At 38.7% G+C, this 21262-nt stretch overlaps 1 non-coding gene across 1 annotated transcript; it reads left to right on the forward strand.

Annotated features, from left to right (window-relative positions):
* Nucleotides 1-8986: 8986 nt before the first annotated feature.
* On the forward strand, nt 8987-9090 carry LOC112781967 (small nucleolar RNA R71). The gene has a single exon (XR_003192713.1). It is a non-coding gene; the product is annotated as a small nucleolar RNA R71 (small nucleolar RNA).
* The last annotated feature ends 12172 nt before the right edge of the window (nt 9091-21262 follow it).

Genomic DNA, 21262 nt, shown 5'->3' on the forward strand with positions numbered 1-21262 from the left:
TTCATGAAGAGGAAAAGGTCAACTACAAGCAATCCTCCCCCTGATCCAGCAAGCAAGCTCAATCAAGCTATTAACAAAAGAAAGCTTGCTGAGGAGAGGCCAAGACAGGGGACATTAGCTGAATCTTCTCCCCCCTTGAGGTCATTCCTCTTAACAAACTGGAAGAAGAGGAAGAAAGTGAAGAACATGTCAACCGTAGGTAACATTTCTTTGCTTTGTTTACTTTCTATCTTTGCTTTGTTTAAATTTCAATAAATTGGCATATGGTTACATTCTAAGTTTGGTGTTGCCTTGCAACAAATTGTTTTCAATCTTTTTGAATGATTGCATCAAATCAAAAATGAAAGTGTCACACTAAGATTCTAAGTTTGGTGTGAAACTTATTTTTCTATACAATTTATTCAAGCAACACTACTTGTCTGCATAATCATAATGCCTCTGCAGTTTTATTTTTCTCTTTTGATTTGACACTTTTTTCATTCTACTTGCTTTGGTCATTTTTCTGTTTTTAAATGCTTTTATTTAGTTTGCTTATTAACTATTTTTGTTAATACATTACCAAGAGATCCTTATTCATGACAGATTCTTTGCTTGGTGATTGTATTCAACATACAACAGTTTCATTTAGTCTTGTTTCAAATAAAGTGGACATAGGATTGTATTCTAAGTTTGGTGTTGTTATGCAACAAAATTTGCTTCCAATCTTTACTAGATACTTGCATTAATTCCAAGTGAAAGTGTCACACTAAGTTTGGTGTGCTGATGCGCATAAACTTGTTATGCTACGATTTAGGAAATTGCACGATCGGCAAAATTCCTTCCGGCAAGTGCACCGGTTATCGTCAAGTAAAAACTCACAATAGAGTGAGGTCGAATCCCACAAGGATTGGTTGAGTGAGCAATTCGGATTAGAAGTATGTTCTAGTTGAGCGGAATCAAGATTTAGATGAGAATTGCGGAATGTAAAAGTGGCGGGAAACGTAAATGACAAGAAATTGAAATGACAAGGAATTTAAATGGCGGAATCTTAAATTGCATGAAGTAAAGGGCAGAAGCTAGATTGCTGAAATTAAAAGGGAATGGGGGTGATTGCATGAATGTAATTGCAGAATGTAAAGAGAAAGTGGAAATCAGAAATGGGGAATTCATTGGGTTATAGGAGATATTGAGATCTCCGAATCAAAACATGTTTATCTCTTCCTCAACCAATGCGTTCATTGAATTTTGCTTGGCAATCTTATATGATTGGATCCCAATCCCTTGGCTCACCAATTCTCTCTAAAAACAAACAAATTCCCAATCCCTTGGTTTAAATGTTCATAAGAAGAGATGATGCTCGATCACTGATTTTACCACACAGTTTCATGAACCACAATTTGGTAGGATTACATGTCACAATATCCATCCAAACCCCAATCCAATTCACTGTGAGAAAGCTTCTCTAGCATGAATCCTCCATTCCTTTCCCAAGGTTCCGAAGGATTCCAATTATGGGTAGTTTCTTTCCCAAGACAACTACCCAATGGAATTAGATCGAGAAGCTTTCTAACAAAATTCAAGAGAAAAGATTGAAGAAGAAGATAAACTATTATTGATTCATTGAATTACAATAGAGCTCCCTAACCCAATGAAAGGGGGTTTAGTGAGTCATAGCTCTGAATTCAATTACCAAGATATGAAAACTAGCCAAATGAAAGAGTAAAAGTAAAAGTTCTCCTAACTTAAATTCTATCCTATTTATACACTTTCTATATTGAGCTTCTGTTGTGTTTCTTGGGCTTTGAGGCCTCTCCCTGCTTTCCTTTTGCCTTGGGTTTATGATCCATAATCTTGATGAGGCTGTTGATCCAAATTCTGTAACATTCATTGAGCCAACTTAGTGATAATCAAATAATGACACATGACTCAATAAATTGAAATTTCAGACTCATCAATCCTTCAGGCCCAATCCCATAAACCATGATATTCAATTGGGTTTCATACCAGAGTAAGTTTAAGTTAATGTTTGTGCTCAAATACTAACTTAAACTGCAATATTTTTGGCCCAGAAACCTTTTCCAAGAGTGGCGTTTAAGTTGCAGTTTAAGCTTAAACGCCAGACACTTCCAGTGATGCCTTTTGTGGTAGCACGTTTAAGCTTCAGTTTAAGGTTAAACTGAAGCTTAAACGTGAAAATGGAAGAAGGCAGCCCTGGAGGGTAACTTAGTCGAACACGTTTAAGCTTCAGTTTAAGGTTAAACTGAAGCTTAAACGTGGAGGTAGAAAAGGCAACCCTGGAGGTCGAACACGTTTAAGCTTCAGTTTAAGGTTAAACTGAAGCTTAAACGTGGAAATAGAGAAAGCCATCCTGGAGGTCGAACACGTTTAAGCTCCAGTTTAAGGTTAAACTGGAGCTTAAACGTGGAAGCTGAGAAAGGTAGCCCTGGAGGTCGAACACGTTTAAGCTCCAGTTTAAGGTTAAACTGGAGCTTAAACGTGGAAGCTTAGAAAGGTAGCCCTGGAGGTGTCGAACACGTTTAAGCTCCAGTTTAAGGTTAAACTGGAGCTTAAACGTGGAAATGGAGAAAGCAACCCTAGAGGAGAAACTTGGTCGAACACGTTTAAGCTCCAGTTTAAGGTCAAACTGGAGCTTAAACGTGGAAATGGCTCCCTGGTGCTTTTCCCCTTTCTGGCGTTTAACCTCCAGTTTAAGGTTAAACTGGAGGTTAAACGTGGAACTGCCCCCCTTGGTGCCCTTCTCACTTCTGGCGTTTAACCTCCAGTTTAAGGTTAAACTAGAGGTTAAACGTGGAAGTGCTTCCTGATTGGAATTCTAATTCTGGCGTTTAACCTCCAGTTTAAGGTTAAACTGGAGGTTAAACTTCAATTCCAGCATTTCTTAGCCTTCATGATTCTGGCGTTTAAGCTCCAGTTTAGGCTTAAACTGGAACTTAAACTCCACATGTGATATTCAAGCTTCCTTTATTGATTTTGTTGCTTCCTTGCCTAGCCTCTTCTTCCCTGAAATCATCCAAACAATTGCATCAAAGTCTTGCAAAATTTCATGAGAAATCTTCCATTCATATCATTCAAGTAATATAACTAAAAACTCATTGAATTTGCATCAAAATCATACTGTTTGGATGGTTCATTGCTTTGTTAATCATTTAACCATTCTTGGTTACTTTAAGCTCAAGAAAATGCATAAAACAACTAAAACTAACAGAAAAATGCTAGTGAAACTAGCCTAAGATGCCTTGGCATCACAACACCAAACTTAATACTTGCTTGTCCCTAAGCAAGTCCTGAGTTATTTGAGAAGAAAGTATGAAACAGAAAGCAATTATATTAGCTATATTAGCAAGCATTTGAAGTTCATCAGAAGGGTTTTATGCAGAAAGTTGCAGCATCACTTTTTCATTCTTATCAGGTAAGATTATCACTTTTTCCTTGCATCCATCAAACACTGCTATGGCCTCTTGTTATTCTTATGTCCTTGGCACTTCTCTTCTTTGTTTTTCTTTTCTTTTTCTTAGAGCTTCTTTGCTCCTTGTTTGCTTAGTGTCATGTGTTGCACAAGCCTTTGGCATTTTCTTTTTCTTATCAATGCACTACACATATCCACTCCAAGCATTTTAGTTCACATTTCTTCTTGAGACATTGGTGCCCAGCATCTCTTTGTGTGACTAAATGTTTTGTATTTAGGTTGCTCTTGATAATGGACTTTTGGTTGATAATCCCGGGTTAGTTAACCCAAGTTACCGAGTGTTGAAACACTCCTCAGAACCTATTCATCCAAGCATATCCTTAATACATAAACACCACAGGCATTTGTCTCAGAACTTCAAACCATTGGTGCCTAGCTTATTTGGTTGCCCTTTTTCAGTGGCTTTTTCTTCTTCTTTTTCTTTCTTTTTCATGGCCAAAGACATTTATTCATCAAGATCCATAGACAGTTTTCAATTTCTACACAAAAAATGATAATTCTACACTCTATTTCCAGTGATCTGACTGAACAATCAAGCATGCATACCACCACTTAATTCTACTTGATTTGTCACTAATTTAGCCAAGTTACTTTTGTTCAAACTTTTCTTTTATTTTTGGAAACAGAACAAGCATGGCAAGCACTTGTTTAAGAAGGTGAAGTTATATCCAAACATCTAGGCATTCACTTTATTCAAAGCAATAACAGACACTCATACTAAAAAAAAAAAACTCCACATAAAACTTAAATGACTTATGATGAAAGAAAGCTCATAAAGACAATTCACCAATTATCATTTGATTATTAAGGAACGAGACCACCTCTTATTTATTGCTTGGTTCTTCTTAATTCTTGGGATCCTGCTTCTTCTTGCTTCCTGCCTCTTTTTGACCACTTGTGCTTCCTTTGTCTTTTCTTATGAGCTTTTTCCAGAATCCAGCCTTTTTCATTGTTTCTTCCACTCCTTTTTCAAGGATCATTGCCTTGTTTATTTCTCCTTCTTTCCTCCCTTTGAAATACTCATCAAAAGCTGGGAATGCTGGGTCCATCTTGTGTAGATGTTCCCCTATGTAGTTAAGCTTGATTTGCGAACTGATGTTGTAATCAGCTTGGACTGAGTATCTTGCATTCTGTAAAGTGGTGGCTTCCTTGATTGCCAAGACATTGGCATCTTGGTGTTGGCATATGTGGCTGAAGGATTCCTGTAAGTGTAAATTCTGTTCCCTTTGCAGATCTAAGAATCTTGATTCAAAGTTCCTTTGCATATCCATCATTTTTAGGTGAAAGTCCTCTTGTCTCTCCTGAGACCTCATGTATTGTTGAGACATTCCTTCCATGATTTCCTGCATTCTGCTCATATCCATGGGGTCTCTGGGAATTCGTTGTCTTCTTTCTGGGATTGCTTGCTCTTCTTGCTCTTCTTCTCTGTCTTCTCCTTCCTGTCCTTCTTGTTCTGCTTCTTGCTCTGCTTCCGCTTGTTGCCCTTCTTCATTTCTTCTTCTTGTATGTCTTGGAGCAGTTGGGCCAAGAGTCATTCTGTACGCAGTTATGGCCAATCCAGGATATAGCCAATTAGGTCTTTCATCTTCAAGTGGTACTTGGGCATCGATGCATAGTCTAATGATGGTGCTAGGGAAGTGAAGCCAGGATTCAGGGTCACTTTTCTCACTAAACTCTTGTATCTGTTCAGCAATGAGTTTATGAACTTTGATCTCCCCTCCCACCATAATGCAATGAAGCAAGATGGCTCTTTTAGGGACTATTTCTGAAGAGTTTGCAGTAGGTAGGATGGATCTCCTAACTATTGCATACCACCCTTTAGCTTCAGGTGTTAGGTCTCCCCTTCTCAAGACTCTTGGAGCCCCTCTTGTTTTTCTCACCCATTCAGCTCTGATGGCACAAAGATCTTCAGCAATAGTCGTGTAGTCAGGTTCTCCTATCATCCTTTCCTCATAACTTGCTTGGCTGAAATGTATGTTTTTCAGGCCAAGAGTTTTCATGATTGCCTTGGGGCTGAAGTCAACTTCCACCCCTCTCACATAGCTTTTGTATGTGGGTTTCTTGGTTGAGTCTTCCCTCACTGCATTTGCATAGAACTCCTTCACCAAGTTGATGTTGATTTTAGTGATTGGCTTAGTCAGGAGCTCCCACTTCCTCTTTTTGATCTTCTCCCAAACACCTGGGAACTCATCCTTTTCAAGGTCAAAGGGAACCTCAGCTAGTACCCTTTTAGGTCTCATCCATTCGGCTTGAATCTCATGGAAAACTGATTTGTATCTCCTTGCATCGAATTCCCTGTTCTCCTCCATTGGTTGCTTGTCTTTTCTTCTTTTGTGGCTAGATGAAGCTGCCATTGGTTCTTTAGTTTTGGGGTAAGTGACAAGCTAAAGTTGACAAGGTGAAGCAAGAAGTGTTGTTGGAAATGTGGGGAGGTTGTTTTCAGCAAGAGATAGTTTATGCTATGATGAAGAAAATGTGCATGAAGGAGATTTGGTGGTGTTGAACTCGTTCCCCAAGTGGTTCTTTATAGGGCCCTTAAGTGAAAAATGGACGGCTAGAGTGGTTTGTGAAGGGTGGCTTGATGGTAAATATATGAATTAGGGAGAAGGACGAATTGCTTTTCATTTTCTTGGAAGTATTCTGGGTGCATTAGGTTGTACATGTAGCAATCTTTTCTTGCAGAACTTCCTTTTCCCATGTGTTAGCTTCAAAGACTTGTGAACTTTCTTTTTGACCAAGCACCGTACCTCCCTTTGTCTTTTTTCTCCATTTTTGTCTTTTCTTTTGTACCTGCACAAACAAACAAGTTTGCTATCATTTTTCGGTCCATGTGAATGATGAATAGTACTTGCACATGTAAATCAATGATTGACTCCATGAGCTTATAGCCGTGACTTTTGTATGTATGCACACTTATTATTGGACACCAAACTTAGTGTTTGGTAAAGTCTCCTGATGACATGAAATCCATATTGGTTGTCCTTAATGAATGTGCATAATTCTAATAAATCATAGTCACTTTGGCTCTTTGATTCTAAACAAAGTTACTACCCTAAGTAATTGAAACCAAAGTATTAAAACATGCGAATGGTCTACTTGTCATGAATTTCGAAATCCAGAGGAACTTCTTGCTTTTCATGAACCGTGTTCAAAGAGGAACACCAAACTTAATGTTTGGTTGTGCTCTTTGCATGAGAAATTGAATGCATTTTGAATAAAGTTTCGGGTGCCCTCAGGCACACCAAACTTAGAGACAAATTGTCTTTTATATGCAATGTTTAGTGCACTCTTTCAGCAGTTGTCCTGAGGATTCAAGTTCATGCATAAGAAACCATGCTTTATTAGATGCAAAACAACACAAAAAAAGAGTAAGGATATTAAAAACATGGGTTGCCTCCCATGAAGCGCTTCTTTAACGTCACTAGCTTGACGGTTGTCCCTTGTTAGGGTGGATTGTAGTGCTTGACGTCTTCTCCTCTCACTATGCAAACGTCTCCACTTGATTCCTTCGTGACCTCTAAATGTTCCATAGAAAGAACTTTCCTGATTGTGAACACTTGAGGGAGCTGGGATGGAATGGTTTTGAGGCCAGGTGGGATTGGCAGATAATGACTTGATATCACTTTATCTCCCGGAGAAAAACCTTCAGTGGGAATTTTCTTGTTTCTCCACCCTCTTGGCAATTTCCCTATCATTCTTCCCTTTCTCTTGAGGATTTCTTCATTGACCCTTATGCTAGGAGGATCCTTCTGATCTGTTTCCATTGATTCTTGTGGCTTTAACTCTTGCAACTCCTGTTTGCCTTCCAAGGACTGTTTTAGAGTTTCAGCTGCTGGATTACTTTCCTCCAAACACAGATGACTACTATCATCCTTAGGCTTTTCAGGTTCTGGTTCAGGCTCAGATGCAGGTTTGAAAACTTTGAAAATGAGCTGTTCATCATGTATTCTCAGAATTAGCTCTCCTTGTTCTACATCTATGAGCGCTCTAGTAGTGGCTAGAAAAGGTCTTCCCAGAATGATAGGGTGTAGGTAGCTTTCCTCCATGTCCAAAATGACAAAGTCTGTGGGGAAGTAATAATCTCCCACTTTCACCAGCACATTCTCAACCACCCCTTCAGCTTGCTTCTGAGTTTTGTCAGCCAGTTGTATGATTACATCAGTGGATCTCACCTCATTCAGTTGTAGCCTCTTCATAAGAGTTAGAGGCATCACATTTATGCTAGCTCCTAGATCACAGAATCCTCTGTCAATTTTTGTTTCTCCTATGATGCAAGGAATATGAAAACTTCCTGGGTCTGTTTTCTTAGAGACTGTGTCCTTCTTGATGAGGGCACTGCATTCTTTGTTCATTGTTACCGTTTGTCCTCCCTTCAAAACTCTTTTCTTGCTCAACAATTCCTTTAAATACTTGATGTGTGTAGGCATTTGATGGAGAATCTCAAGAAAGGGAATATTGATATGGAGAGACTTAAATGTCTCTAAAAACCTTGAATAGGTTTTCCCTTTTTCACCTCCTCCTAACCTCTGAGGAAATGGTGCTTTTGGTTGGTATGTTTCCATCGTGCCTTTTTGCAGTTCCTTGGCTTGCTCAGTTTCACTTTCCTGCTTAGCTTCCTCCACATCTTCCTTCAAGATTTCTGGCTCCTGTTCTGAGGACCTGATTCCTTCTTCTTCTGAGACTTCTTTCAATATGGTGATGGCTTTGCATTCTTCCCATCTCACTCCCTTTTGTTCCCCTTTAGGATTCTTTTCTGTGTCACTAGGGAACACTGCAGTTGATTTGGGGGCCTGTTGAGATAGCTCTCCTACTTGAGACTCCATCCTCTTGAGTTTTTCACCATGGTTTCTTAAGGTAGTTCTCACATCATCCCTGAAGCTTTTCAATTCAATTATGTCCTGACCCATGTGTGCCAGCACTCCTTCTATCCTGTTTAATTGATCTTGAAATTGTTGGTTCGGGTTAGGTTGATTATTTTGGCCATGATATGGTGGTTGAGAGTAAGTGTTTTGTGTGGCTTGGTATGATCTTTGGTTGGAGTTTTGGTATGTGGACTTGTTATGTTGGTTTTGCTGGTTTCCCCACCCAAAGTTTGGGTGGTTTTTCCAGCCTGGGTTGTAAGTGTTGGAATGTGGATCATATGGTTGCCTTTGTTGATTTCCTACATAATTGGCCTCTTCCTAATCACCTCCTTCAGTGCTTTCTTCCTCTTGCTCTTGTGTGTGTATTGCAACCACTTGTTTTGTTTCTAATTTCCTGGTGAGCTCTGCTAGTTGCTTGGCAAACACCTTGTTTTGGGCTAGAATTGTATCAACATGGTTCAGCTCCATGACTCCCTTAGTGTTGTGTCTCTCTGATGCATAGTAGTACTCATTCTCAGCCACTGTCTCAATCACTTCAATGGCTTCTTCCACAGTCTTTTTCCTGTTCAATGAACCTCCTGATGAATGGTCTACAGCCTTCCTTGATTCATAAGAGAGTCCATCATAGAAAATATGCAATTGCACCCAATCATGGAACATGTCTGGTGGGCATTTCCTTGTCAAATCCTTGAATCTCTCCCATGCCTCGTAGAGAGTTTCACCATCTTGTTGTCTAAACGTCTGAACCTCAGATCGAAGCCTATTGACCTTTTGTGGGGGGTAGAAACGTGCCAGAAACTTGCTTTCCACCTCATCCCAGGTTGTTAGGCTCCCCCTTGGGAATGATTCCAGCCACTTAGCTGCCTTGTCCCTAAGTGAAAATGGGAACAAAAGCAGTTTATATGCATCTTCCTGGACTCCATTGGACTTCACAGTGTCACAAATTCTCAGGAATTTTGTGAGATGTTGGTTTGGGTCTTCATTAGCACTTCCACCAAATGAACAATGATTCTCCACAAGTGATATTAGCTGTGGTTTGAGCTCAAAATTGTTGGCCTGAATGGGTGGTTTCTGGATGCTGCTACCACAATTCCCAGAGGTTGGGTTTATGTATGAACTAAGAACCCTCCTCTCAGGAATGGCATTGTTTCCATCAGCTCTCTCATGGTTGTGAACTTCTCTATCCATGTTGAGATCTAAAGCTTCCTCAAAATTGTCCTCAGATTCTCCTTCAGATTCCTCTTCTCCCAGTACTCTCTTCCCTCTTGCTTCCCTTCTCAGTCTATGAAGGGTCCTCTCTGGTTCGGTATATGGAGGAGTTGATGTCTCTCCTCTCCTACCTGTCATACAAGAACACAGCACAGGCAACAAACAAGTGAAATACTCTTGGTTAATGGAAGAGTATGGTTAGAGCAATTGAGGAATTAATTCAAACAGTTAGTGAGTCAGTGAGTTAGTTGCTTGAATTTAAAGGCATAAAGAAAGAAAGCATGTAACAGAGTGCAGAAATTAAATTTCAACAAGTAACTTGTACTGAATTAATCAAAACAAAAAAAAATGCTCAATCTAGTTAACTTCCAATTGGAGAATTGTCAATCGAAAACCAATCCCCGGCAACGGCGCCATAAACTTGATGCGCATAAACTTGTTATGCTACGATTTAGGAAATTGCACGATCGGCAAAATTCCTTCCGGCAAGTGCACCGGTTATCGTCAAGTAAAAACTCACAATAGAGTGAGGTCGAATCCCACAAGGATTGGTTGAGTGAGCAATTCGGATTAGAAGTATGTTCTAGTTGAGCGGAATCAAGATTTAGATGAGAATTGCGGAATGTAAAAGTGGCGGGAAACGTAAATGACAAGAAATTGAAATGACAAGGAATTTAAATGGCGGAATCTTAAATTGCATGAAGTAAAGGGCAGAAGCTAGATTGCTGAAATTAAAAGGGAATGGGGGTGATTGCATGAATGTAATTGCAGAATGTAAAGAGAAAGTGGAAATCAGAAATGGGGAATTCACCTATCATTAATCAACCAAACACATCAAAGCTATGCTCAAAATCATGAGATATTCATTCTTTCATAATATGTGACAATTATAGCATAAAACCTCATGAAATAGCATGAATTCATACATGGTTGATTAAATCAAAGGAAACATGAAAATATACCCAATTGGCTTGCTTATGGATCAAGAAAGTGCATAAAACCTATTGAAACCAAAGGAAAAAGGCATAGAAAAATATGACATGATGACATGTCATCACAACACCAAACTTAAACCTTGCTTGTCCCCAAGCAAGAAAAGAATCATGCAATAAAGATTGACAATCCAAGGTAAGAAGAATAGCAACTCAATGTTCATGGTAAGCTAGTTTTCTAAGCATGCTACAATCACAAAAGAAATGTAAATGATTGATGCTTCCATCTAGCTCAATTTATGAAATCTTTCTTTTATATTTCTTCCTTGAAACAAGCTTTTGATTTTTTTATCTAGCTTCTCCTTTTGGGTGCTTTGCCCCATGAGTTGATAACAAAGCTACGACTTCTAAATGCTTTGTTTTCAAGTATTACCACTTGATACATAAGCACCACAAGCATTTGATTAGAGGACTTCATTAAGCTCATTTTTCTTTTCTTTTCTTAACTCTCTAATCATTGATGCTCAGAGCCTTGAGCTTTGAGGGAGTGCTTTTGCACTTTGAGCCTAGCCTTGACTTCTAAGTGTTTTGTTTTCAAGCATTTGGCTTGATACATAAACACCACAAGTACTTAGCAAATAAATTGCCATTGGTACTCAGAGCCTTCAGCTTTCTCACTCTTTCCCTTTTTCTTTTCTTGCTTTATTTTTGCATTTGCTTCTTCAAGGTTTTCATGATTTTCAAAAGATTTCACAAAATGTCCTAGATGAAAACTTCAATTAAATAAAATCTAATGCAATTAAGCAACAATCAAACATACTAGCTTACCAATACTTTTATGCACATGCTAAAATCTTCTTACTGCCTTGTTTGTTTATGATCATGATACTTTGTTGCTTTTGAATTCACAAAACTCAAGTTGGTAATCATAATGACATAGCACCATGTTGCAATTTAAAAATCAAACTATGCCTTTTCATACACACATGCATACAGAGAAGGTAAAGACAATCATGCAGTTTATAGTGCTTGAAACAAATGAGAGGAAAAGGAACTTTACAACCTTGTAGTTCATCTTCTCTATTGTTGTCAATTTCCTCCCATTCTCCTCCTTCCCATACCAAACTCAGAATGCTTGCTCATCCTCAAGCAACTATTAGAACCGTGGCTATGGGGCTAAGATGGATCATGAATGTCTTACACAGGAATGTTAGTAGTACATGTGTTTCAAACAAGCAAAATTAAAGATAATAATCAAGGCATAAGAGACAGAGACATTATGATTGCATAGATAAGAAGGTGTGCACAATACATTGCATAAAAGAATAAGTGGCACACCAAACTTAGTGTGACACTTTCGCTTGGAATCAATGCAAGTATCCAGTAAAGATTTGAAGCAAATTGTGTTGCATAGCAACACCAAACTTAGAATGCAATCCTATGTCCATTTATTTGAATTAAAACCAAGCAAATGAAACTGTTCTTTATTAAATACAATCACCAAGCCAAGATTCTGTCATTAATAAAGCTCTCTTGGTGATGTATTAATAAACACAGCGAATAAGCAACTAAAATGAAAGTATTAAAAAAAACAAAGAATTAACAAAAGTAAACAGAATAACAAAATATCAAACCAAAAGAAAATTAACACTGCAAAGACATTATGGTTATGCAGACAAGTGGTGTTGCTGAATGCTTTGCATAAAAAAGTGGGCGGCACACCAAACTTAGAATCTTGATGTGTCGCTTTCATTTTTAATTTGATGCAATCATCTAAAAAGATTGAAAATAATTTGTTGCAAGGCATCACCAAACTTAGAATGTAACCATATGCCAATTTATTGAATTTTAAACAAAGCAAGGAGAAGAAATGTACCTACTGTCTACCTGTTCTTTACTTTCTTCCTCTTCTTCCAATTTGTTAAGAGAAATGACTTCAAAGGAGGAGAAGTGTCAGCTACTGTCCCTTGCCTTGGCTTTTCCTCAGCAAGCTTCCTTTTGCAAATGGCTTGATTGCTCTTGCTTACTGGATTAGGGACAGGATTGGTGCTTTTGTTAGTTGCCTTCACTTCTTTGAATCCAAGTCTTGGTTGCTGTGTGATTATTGGAGTTTTGTATTCATCCAGAGCCTTTTGTATTGGTGGTTCCATGAACTCCTCCTTTATGTACTTCTCTGCCTCACTTGAGTTTGGAATGACTTCTTCACTTTCTTGCTCCTCCACTTCCTCTTTTACACCCAACATTTGTTTCAATCGCTCTATCATGGGGGAGGTTTGTCAATCTTCCCAACATTTCTTCATCTCCTCGTCATACCTTTCAATCATGGATTCAAATGTTGAGGCGTTTTGGTCCAGGGAGGTTTGTGAGAGTTGTGAGTCTTCATGTTCTCTTGTCATCTCAAGTGCAGTTTCAGGTTCAACCACCTCATTCTTTATTGAAAGTTCACTTGATGAAGTGGCCTCCTTATCTTGCTCTTCCACTTTCTCCTTCATATCCATTAATTGGCCTTCATTTTTCTTGCTCAGTGGTTCTAAGCTCCTCCTTATTTTCTCTATTTCTCCATTCATATTTTTGATTAAAGCTTCTTGCCTTTTCTCGAATATTTGTGCTTCTTTCGCATATTTTTCAATTTTGGACTCAAGCTCTGAAAGCTTTGAGTGGTTCATGGAAGTTTGTGTGGGTGATGAGTTTTGAAAGGGGCTTTCGGTTGAAGTATGATTAAGTGATGATATCTTTAGATGATTATCATATGGAGCACTAGAATTCCCTTCCCAGCCACCATTAGAATCATGACTTGCATCATTTTGTGGTGGAGGGAAATATCCCATATGATTTTCTTTCTCATCTTGTGGTTCTGAAGCAAATCTCCATGAATTGGAGTGCTCAGAATGTGTATTCTCTTGGTGATATTCCCAGCCACCATTAGAGATTGGTGATGATGGGTAATATCCCATAAAATTTGTTTGATCATAAGATGAGTTGAACTCCATTTGAATTTTGTAAAACACACAACCAAGGAAAATTGAAATTACTCATATCAGAGATGAGAATTTCTTAGTGAGGCAAAAACTCAAACACCTTGGTTTCACTTTGAAACAGAAGACAAAAATAAAGAAAATGCTTAATCTAGACTTCTCACCCACTTAATCATTGTTGATCTAATCAATCCCCGGCAACGGCACCAAAAACTTGATGAGTATTTTGGTGAAAAATAAATTTCTCCCAAAACACACAAATCTAACCGGCAAGTGCACCGGGTCGCATCAAGTAATAATAACTCACGGGAGTGAGGTCGATCCCACAGGGATTGATGGATCAAGAAATTTTAGTGGGTGATTAGTTTAGTCAAGCTAACATTGAGTGATTTGAGTGACCATTGAAGCCAACAGAATGTAAATGACAAGGAAAATTAAAGTGCAGAAAGTAAATTGCATTGAAACTTAAAGAGCAAGAAATGTAAATTGCATGAAAGTAAAGGGGATTGGGTGCAGGGAAATTAAATGAAAGCAGTAAATCAAAGCTTAGAACAATTGCAAGGAAATTAAAGAAAAGTAAATTGCAGAAGCCAAGAGAAGGTGAAGTAGTAAACAGGAATGGAAATTCAATTGTGCAGAGAAAGTAAACAAGAAAATTCTCAAGGTAAGATTGAAACAGAATTTCTTCAATTCTCAACCCAAGATTCAAAACGAAATTGAAAACTAAGAGAGAGCTCTCAAATCCTAATGCTCCCTCTTGGAGCCAGCCCCCTCACAAATATGAAAATGATGCCTTATATAGGCTTTACAAAATGAAAATGAAATTCAAAACAAATTACAATTAAAATGAAATTTCTATTCTAACTATCTCTTGTGCCTCTGAGTGGTGTCAATTGGGCCCTTGCTCTTGATGGAATTGGGTTGATAAAGGCCTTGGTTGATTGCTCTTGGAGTTTGAAGAGGAACCGAATTGAACCGGGTTGAGTTTGCAAAAGTTGGACCAAAAGTTTGAGCAAAAGTTAGGGGTCTAACTTTTGCTCCAACTTTTCATATCAGCCACCATGATTTGCTGATACCAACGTTGGTGCCAAAGTTAGGGGTCTAACTTTTGCTCCAACGTTGGCCTCCCTTATGCATGTTCATGGCGCCAACTTTGTCCTCTTGTCATGTTGCTAATTTTATGCCCAATGTAGACTATCATATATGGTTGGAAAGCTCTGAATGTCAGCTTTCTAACCCACTTGGAATCACTTCAATTGGACATCTACAACTCAAGTTATGATCATTTGAAGAGGGCATGGTCGCTGGCTTTGGTGTGCAGCGTTTGAGGTAACGTTAGCCCTCAAACGTTGGCGAAAACGCCAGTTCTGGAGGCTCAAATGTATTGTCCACCCCATACTATTATACATTGTTGGAAAGCCCTGGATGTCTACTTTCCAATGCCGTTGGGAGCACATTATTTGGAGCTCTACAGCTCGAGTTATACTCCTTTGAAGGTGCAGAGGTCAGTTGGCCTCACTGCAGGTTGCCACCATGTTCGTTTATGCACATTGCGGGGCAGTTTTCTCCCTCAATTTTATTGTCCACCATGCAGTGCCATATATGCTTGGAAAGCTCTTGATTCCTGCTTTCCAATGCTTCTTGAATCACCTCATTTGGAGCTCTGTAGCTCAAGTTATTCTTGTTGGAAGTATACCCCTTCAAACTGTTGTGGTGTGTGGCGCCAACGTTAGCCCAAAAGTTAGGGGTCTAACGTTGGCGCAAACTTTTGCTCCTCCCTTTGTATTTTTCATGTGCCAACGTTAGCCCAAAAGTTAGGGGTCTAACGTTGGCGCAAACTTTTGGTGCCCAGGGAGGTTTTCTTCATGCCAACGTTAGCCTCAAAGTTAGGGGGCTAACGTTGGGGCTAACTTTTCACCCAAAAGTTTGTGCAAAAGTTTGAGGCTAACTTTTGGTCCAGCTTTTTGCTTCTTGGTTCATTTTCACTTATTCCATTGTCCTCTCTTTACTCCTAGCCATTCCTTCTTGCTTCAACCTTTCTTCAAGCTTTCTTCACCTATCATTAATCAACCAAACACATCAAAGCTATGCTCAAAATCATGAGATATTCATTCTTTCATAATATGTGACAATTATAGCATAAAACCTCATGAAATAGCATGAATTCATACATGGTTGATTAAATCAAAGGAAACATGAAAATCTACCCAATTGGCTTGCTTATGGATCAAGAAAGTGCATAAAACCTATTGAAACCAAAGGAAAAAGGCATAGAAAAACATGACATGATGACATGTCATCAGGGAGTATCACCAAAGAATGAAAGAGCATCCACCCTCACTTCCCAGTTTCTCATTTGAAAGTTCTTCATCACTTGATTATGCCTCAACACAAAGTTTCCTCCAAAATCCATACAAGTCATCCCATCAATCACACAACTCATTCCACACCCCTCAACACAACTTCACCACAACACATCCATGTCACCAAAATTACTCTCAACCTTTATCTCTTGAACTAGCAGTTGAGGATTACCTTCAATGGTCCAAAGAACCCTTAGAAAGCCAATGCCAAGCCATTGAAATACACAGACAACTCGTGAAAAGACACACACAATCCCAATCCTGGAAAGAAATCCTCTTCAAGAAGATGAATGGGCCCTTAGAGCAAACAAGGAGGAACTTAGAACCATCAAACAGTGAGAATGAAGACCAATTTGTGGGTGAGGAAGTAGAAAAACAAGAACAAAAGGTCCCTGTTGATGAATATTTTGGTGAAAAATAAATTTCTCCCAAAACACCCAAATCTAACCGGCAAGTGCACCGGGTCGCATCAAGTAATAATAACTCACGGGAGTGAGGTCGATCCCATAGGGATTGATGGATCAAGCAATTTTAGTGGGTGATTAGTTTAGTCAAGCTAACATTGAGTGATTTGAGTGACCATTGAAGCCAACAGAATGTAAATGACAAGGAAAATTAAAGTGCAGAAAGTAAATTGCATTGAAACTTAAAGAGCAAGAAATGTAAATTGCATGAAAGTAAAGGGGATTGGGTGCAGGGAAATTAAATGAAAGCAGTAAATCAAAGCATAGAACAATTGCAAGAGAAATTAAAGAAAAGTAAATTGCAGAAGCCAAGAGAAGGTGAAGTAGTAAACAGGAATGGAAATTCAATTGTGCAGAGAAAGTAAACAAGAAAATTTTCAAGGTGAGATTGAAACAGAATTTCTTCAATTCTCAACCCAAGATTCAAAACGAAATTGAAAACTAAGAGAGAGCTCTCAAATCCTAATGCTCCCTCGTGGAGCCAGCCTCCTCACAAATATGAAAATGATGCCTTATATAGGCTTTACAAAATGGAAATAAAAATGAAATTAAAAACAAATTACAATTAAATGAAATTCCTATTTTATCTATTTCTTGTGCCTTTGAGTGATGATCATTTGGGCCCTTGCTCTTGATGGAATTGGGTTGATAAAGGCCTTGGTTAATTGCTCTTGGAGTTTGAAGAGGAACCGAATTGAACCGGGTTGAGTTTGCAAAAGTTGGACCAAAAGTTGGAGCTAAAGTTAGGGGTCTAACTTTGGCTCCAACTTTTCATAGCAGCCCACAAAACTTGCTGGTATGAACGTTGGTGCCAACGTTAGGGGTCTAACTTTGACCCTAACGTTGGCCTCCCTTATGCACATTTATGGCGCCAACTTTGTCCTCTTGTCATGTTGCCAATTTTATGCCCAATATAGACTATCATATATGGTTGGAAATCTCTGAATGTCATCTTTCTAACCCACTTGGAATCACTTCAATTGGACATCTACAACTCAAGTTATGATCATTTGAAGAGGGCATGGTCGCTGGCTTTGGTGTGCAGCGTTTGAGGTAACGTTAGCCCTCAAACGTTGGCGAAAACGCCAGTTCTGGAGGCTCAAATGTATTGTCCACCCCATACTATTATATATTGTTGGAAAGCCCTGGATGTCTACTTTCCAATGCCGTTGGGAGCACATTATTTGGAGCTCTACAGCTCGAGTTATACTCCTTTGAAGGTGCAGAGGTCAGTTGGCCTCACTGCAGGTTGCCACCATGTTCGTTTATGCACATTGCGGGGCAGTTTTCTCCCTCAATTTTAGTGTCCACCATGCAGTGCCATATATGCTTGGAAAGCTCTTGATTCCTACTTTCCAATGCTTTTTGAATCACCTCATTTGGAGCTCTGTAGCTCAAGTTATTCTTGTTGGAAGTATACCCCTTGTATGCCTTGTGGTGTGTGGCGCCAACGTTAGCCTCCAAGTTAGGGTGCTAACGTTGGCGCAAACGTTGGCCCCTCTCCCTTGTGTTTTCATGTGCCAACGTTAGCCTCCAAGTTAGGGGGCTAACGTTGGCGCAAACGTTGGATGGCCAGGGAGGAATTCATGTGCCAACGTTAGCCTCCAAGTTAGGGGGCTAACGTTGGCGCAAACGTGGGATGCCCAGGGAGTAATCTTCATGTCTAACGTTAGCCCTCACGTTAGGGGTCTAACTTTGAGGCTAAATTTAGGTCCAACTTTTTGCTTCATGGTTCAATTTCACTTATTCCATTGTCCTCTCTTTACTCCTAGCCCTTCCTTCTTGCTTCACCCTTTCTCCAAGCTTTCTTCACCTATAATTAATCAACCAAACTCATCAAAGCTATGCTCAAAATCATGAGGTATTCATTCTTTCATAATATGTGTCAATTTTAGCATAAAACCTCATGAAATAGCATGAATTCATACATGGTTGATTAAATCAAAGGAAACATGAAAATCTACCCAATTGGCTTGCTTATGGCTCAAGAAAGTGCATAATTCAATTGAAAACAAAAGAAAAAGGCTAGTTAAAATAGGCTAAGATGACTTGTCATCACAACACCAAACTTAAAGCTTGCTTGTCCCCAAGCAAGAAAAGAATCATGCAATAAAGATTGACAATCCAAGGCAAGAAGAATAGCAACTCAATGTTCATGGTAAGCTAGTTTTCTAAGCATACTACAATCACAAAAGAAATGTAAATGATTGATGCTTCCATCTAGCTCAATTTATGAAATCTTTTTCTTATATTTCTTCCTTGAAACAAGCTTTTGATTTTCTTATTAGCTTCTCCTTTTTGGGTTCTTTGCCCCAAGAGTTGATAACAAAGCTACGACTTCTAAATGCTTTGTTTTCAAGTATTACCACTTAATACATAAGCACCACAAGCATTTGATTAGAGGACTTCATTAAGCTCATTTTTCTTTTCTTTTCTTGACTCTCTAATCATTGATGCTCAGAGCCTTGAACTTTGAGGGAGTGCTTTTGCAGTTTGAGCCTAACCTTGACTTCTAAGTGTTTTGTTTTCAAGCATTTGGCTTGATACATAAACACCACAAGTACTTAGCAAATAGATTACCATTGGTACTCAGAGCCTTCAGCTTTCTCACTCTTTCCCTTTTTCTTTTCTTGCTTTATTTTTGCATTTGCTTCTTCAAGGTTTTCATGATTTTCAAAAGATTTCGCAAAATGTCCTAGATGAAAACTTCAATTAAATAAAATCTAATGCAATTAAGCAACAATCAAACATACTAGCTTACCAATACTTTTATGCACATGCTAAAATCTTCTTTAATGCCTTGTTTGTTTATGATCATGATACTTTGTTGCTTTTGAATTCACAAAACTCAAGTTGGTAATCATAATGACATAGCACCATGTTGCAATTTAGAAATCAAACTATGCCTTTTCATACACACATGCATACAGAGAAGGTACAGACAATCATGCAGTTTATGGTGCTTGAAACAAATGAGAGGAAAAGGAACTTTACAACCTTGTAGTTCATATTTTCTATTGTTGTCATTTTCCTCCCATTCTCTTCCTTCCCATACCAAACTCAGAATGCTTGCTCATCCTCAAGCAACTATTAGAACCGTGGCTATGAGGCTAAGATGGATCATGAATGTCTTACACAAGGAATGTTAGTAGTACATGTGTTTCAAGCAAGCAAAATTAAAGATAATAATCAAGGCACAAGAGACAGAGACATTGTGATTGCATACTTAAGAAGGTGAGCATAATACTTTGCATAGAAGATAAGTGGCACACCAAACTTAGTGTGACACTTTCACTTGGAATTAATGCAAGTATCTTGTAAGAATTGGAACTAAATTTTGTTGCATAGCAACACCAAACTTAGAATGCAAACATATGTCAATTTATTTGAACTAAAACTAAACAAAAGAAACTGTTATATGTTAAATACAATCACCAAATGAAGAGTCTGTTATGAATAAGGATGTCTTGGTGATGTATTAACAAAAACAGTTAATGAAGGAAAGCATTAAAAACAAGTAAATAAATGAAACAAAGAGAAAACAAAAATTATCCAACTAAGAAGAAAAATAACACTGTAAAAGGCAATATGATTATGCAGACAAGTGATGTTGCTGGATTGATTTGCATAGAAAAATAGGTGGCACACCAAACTTAGAATCTTGGTGTGTCACTTTCATGTAAAATTGATGCAATCATCCATGAAGATGGAAAACAGTTTGTTGCAGGGCAACACCAAACTTAGAATGTAACCATATGCCAATTTATTGAAATTTAAACAAAGCAAGGAAAAGAAATGTACCTACTGTCTACCTGTTCTTTACTTTCTTCCTCTTCTTCCAATTTGTTAAGAGAAATGACTTCAAAGGAGGAGAAGATTCAGCTATTACCCCTTGTCTTGGTCTCTCCTCAGCAAGCTTTCTTTTGTACATGGCTTGATTGAGCTTGCTTGCTATTGGTCCAGGGGTTGGATTGCTTGTGGTTGACCTCCTCTTGAATGTTGTCCTTGGTAGTTTGGTCACAATCCTCTTTTCGGTGCTTTTGTCAATTGCCTTCACTTCTTTGAATCCATGTTTTGGTGGTTGTGTGATTGTTGGAATTTTGTATTCATCCAGAGCCTTTTGTATTGGTGGTTCCATGAACTCCTCCTTTATGTACTTCTCTGCCTCACTTGAGTTTGGAATGACTTCTTCACTTTCTTGCTCCTCCACTTCCTCTTTTACACCCAACATTTGTTTCATTCGCTCTATCATGGGGGAGGTTTGTTGATCTTCCCAACATTTCTTCATCTCCTCGTCATACCTTTCGATCATGGATTCAGATGTTGAGGCATTTTGGTCCAGGGAGGTTTGTGAGAGTTGTGAGTTTTTATGTTCTCTTGTCATCTCAAGTGCAGTTTCAGATTCAACCACCTCATTCTTCATTGAAAGTTCACTTGATGCAGTGGCCTCCTTATCTTGCTCTTCCACTTTATCCTTCACATCCATCAATTGGTCTTCATTTTCCTTGCTTAGTAGTTCTAAGCGTTTATCTGTGTCCTCCAATTGCTTATCTGTCTCCTGAGGAAGGATTTCTAGTTCCCTCCGGGATTGTTGATATTCCTCCGCCATTCTGTTGAACCTAGACTCAAATTCTGAAACCCATGAGTGGTTCATGGAAGTTTGTGTGGGTGGTGAGTTTTGAAAGGGGCTTTCGGTTGAAGTATGGTCAAGTGATGATATCTCTGGATGAATATCATATGGAGCACTAGAATTCCCTTCCCAGCCACCATTAGAATCATGACTTGCATTATTTTGTGGTGGAGAGAAACATCCCATATGATTTTCTTTCTCATCTTGTGGTTCTGAAGCATAGCTCCATGAATTGGAGTGCCCAGAATTTGAAGTTTCTTGGTGATATCCCCAGCCATCATTAGAGATTGGTGATGGTGGGTGATATCCCATAGAATTTATTTGATCATAAGATGAGTTGAACTCCATTTGAGTTTTGTAA

This window comes from Arachis hypogaea, chromosome 19 (assembly GCF_003086295.3).
Source record: "Arachis hypogaea cultivar Tifrunner chromosome 19, arahy.Tifrunner.gnm2.J5K5, whole genome shotgun sequence".
Taxonomy (NCBI): Eukaryota; Viridiplantae; Streptophyta; class Magnoliopsida; order Fabales; family Fabaceae; genus Arachis; species Arachis hypogaea.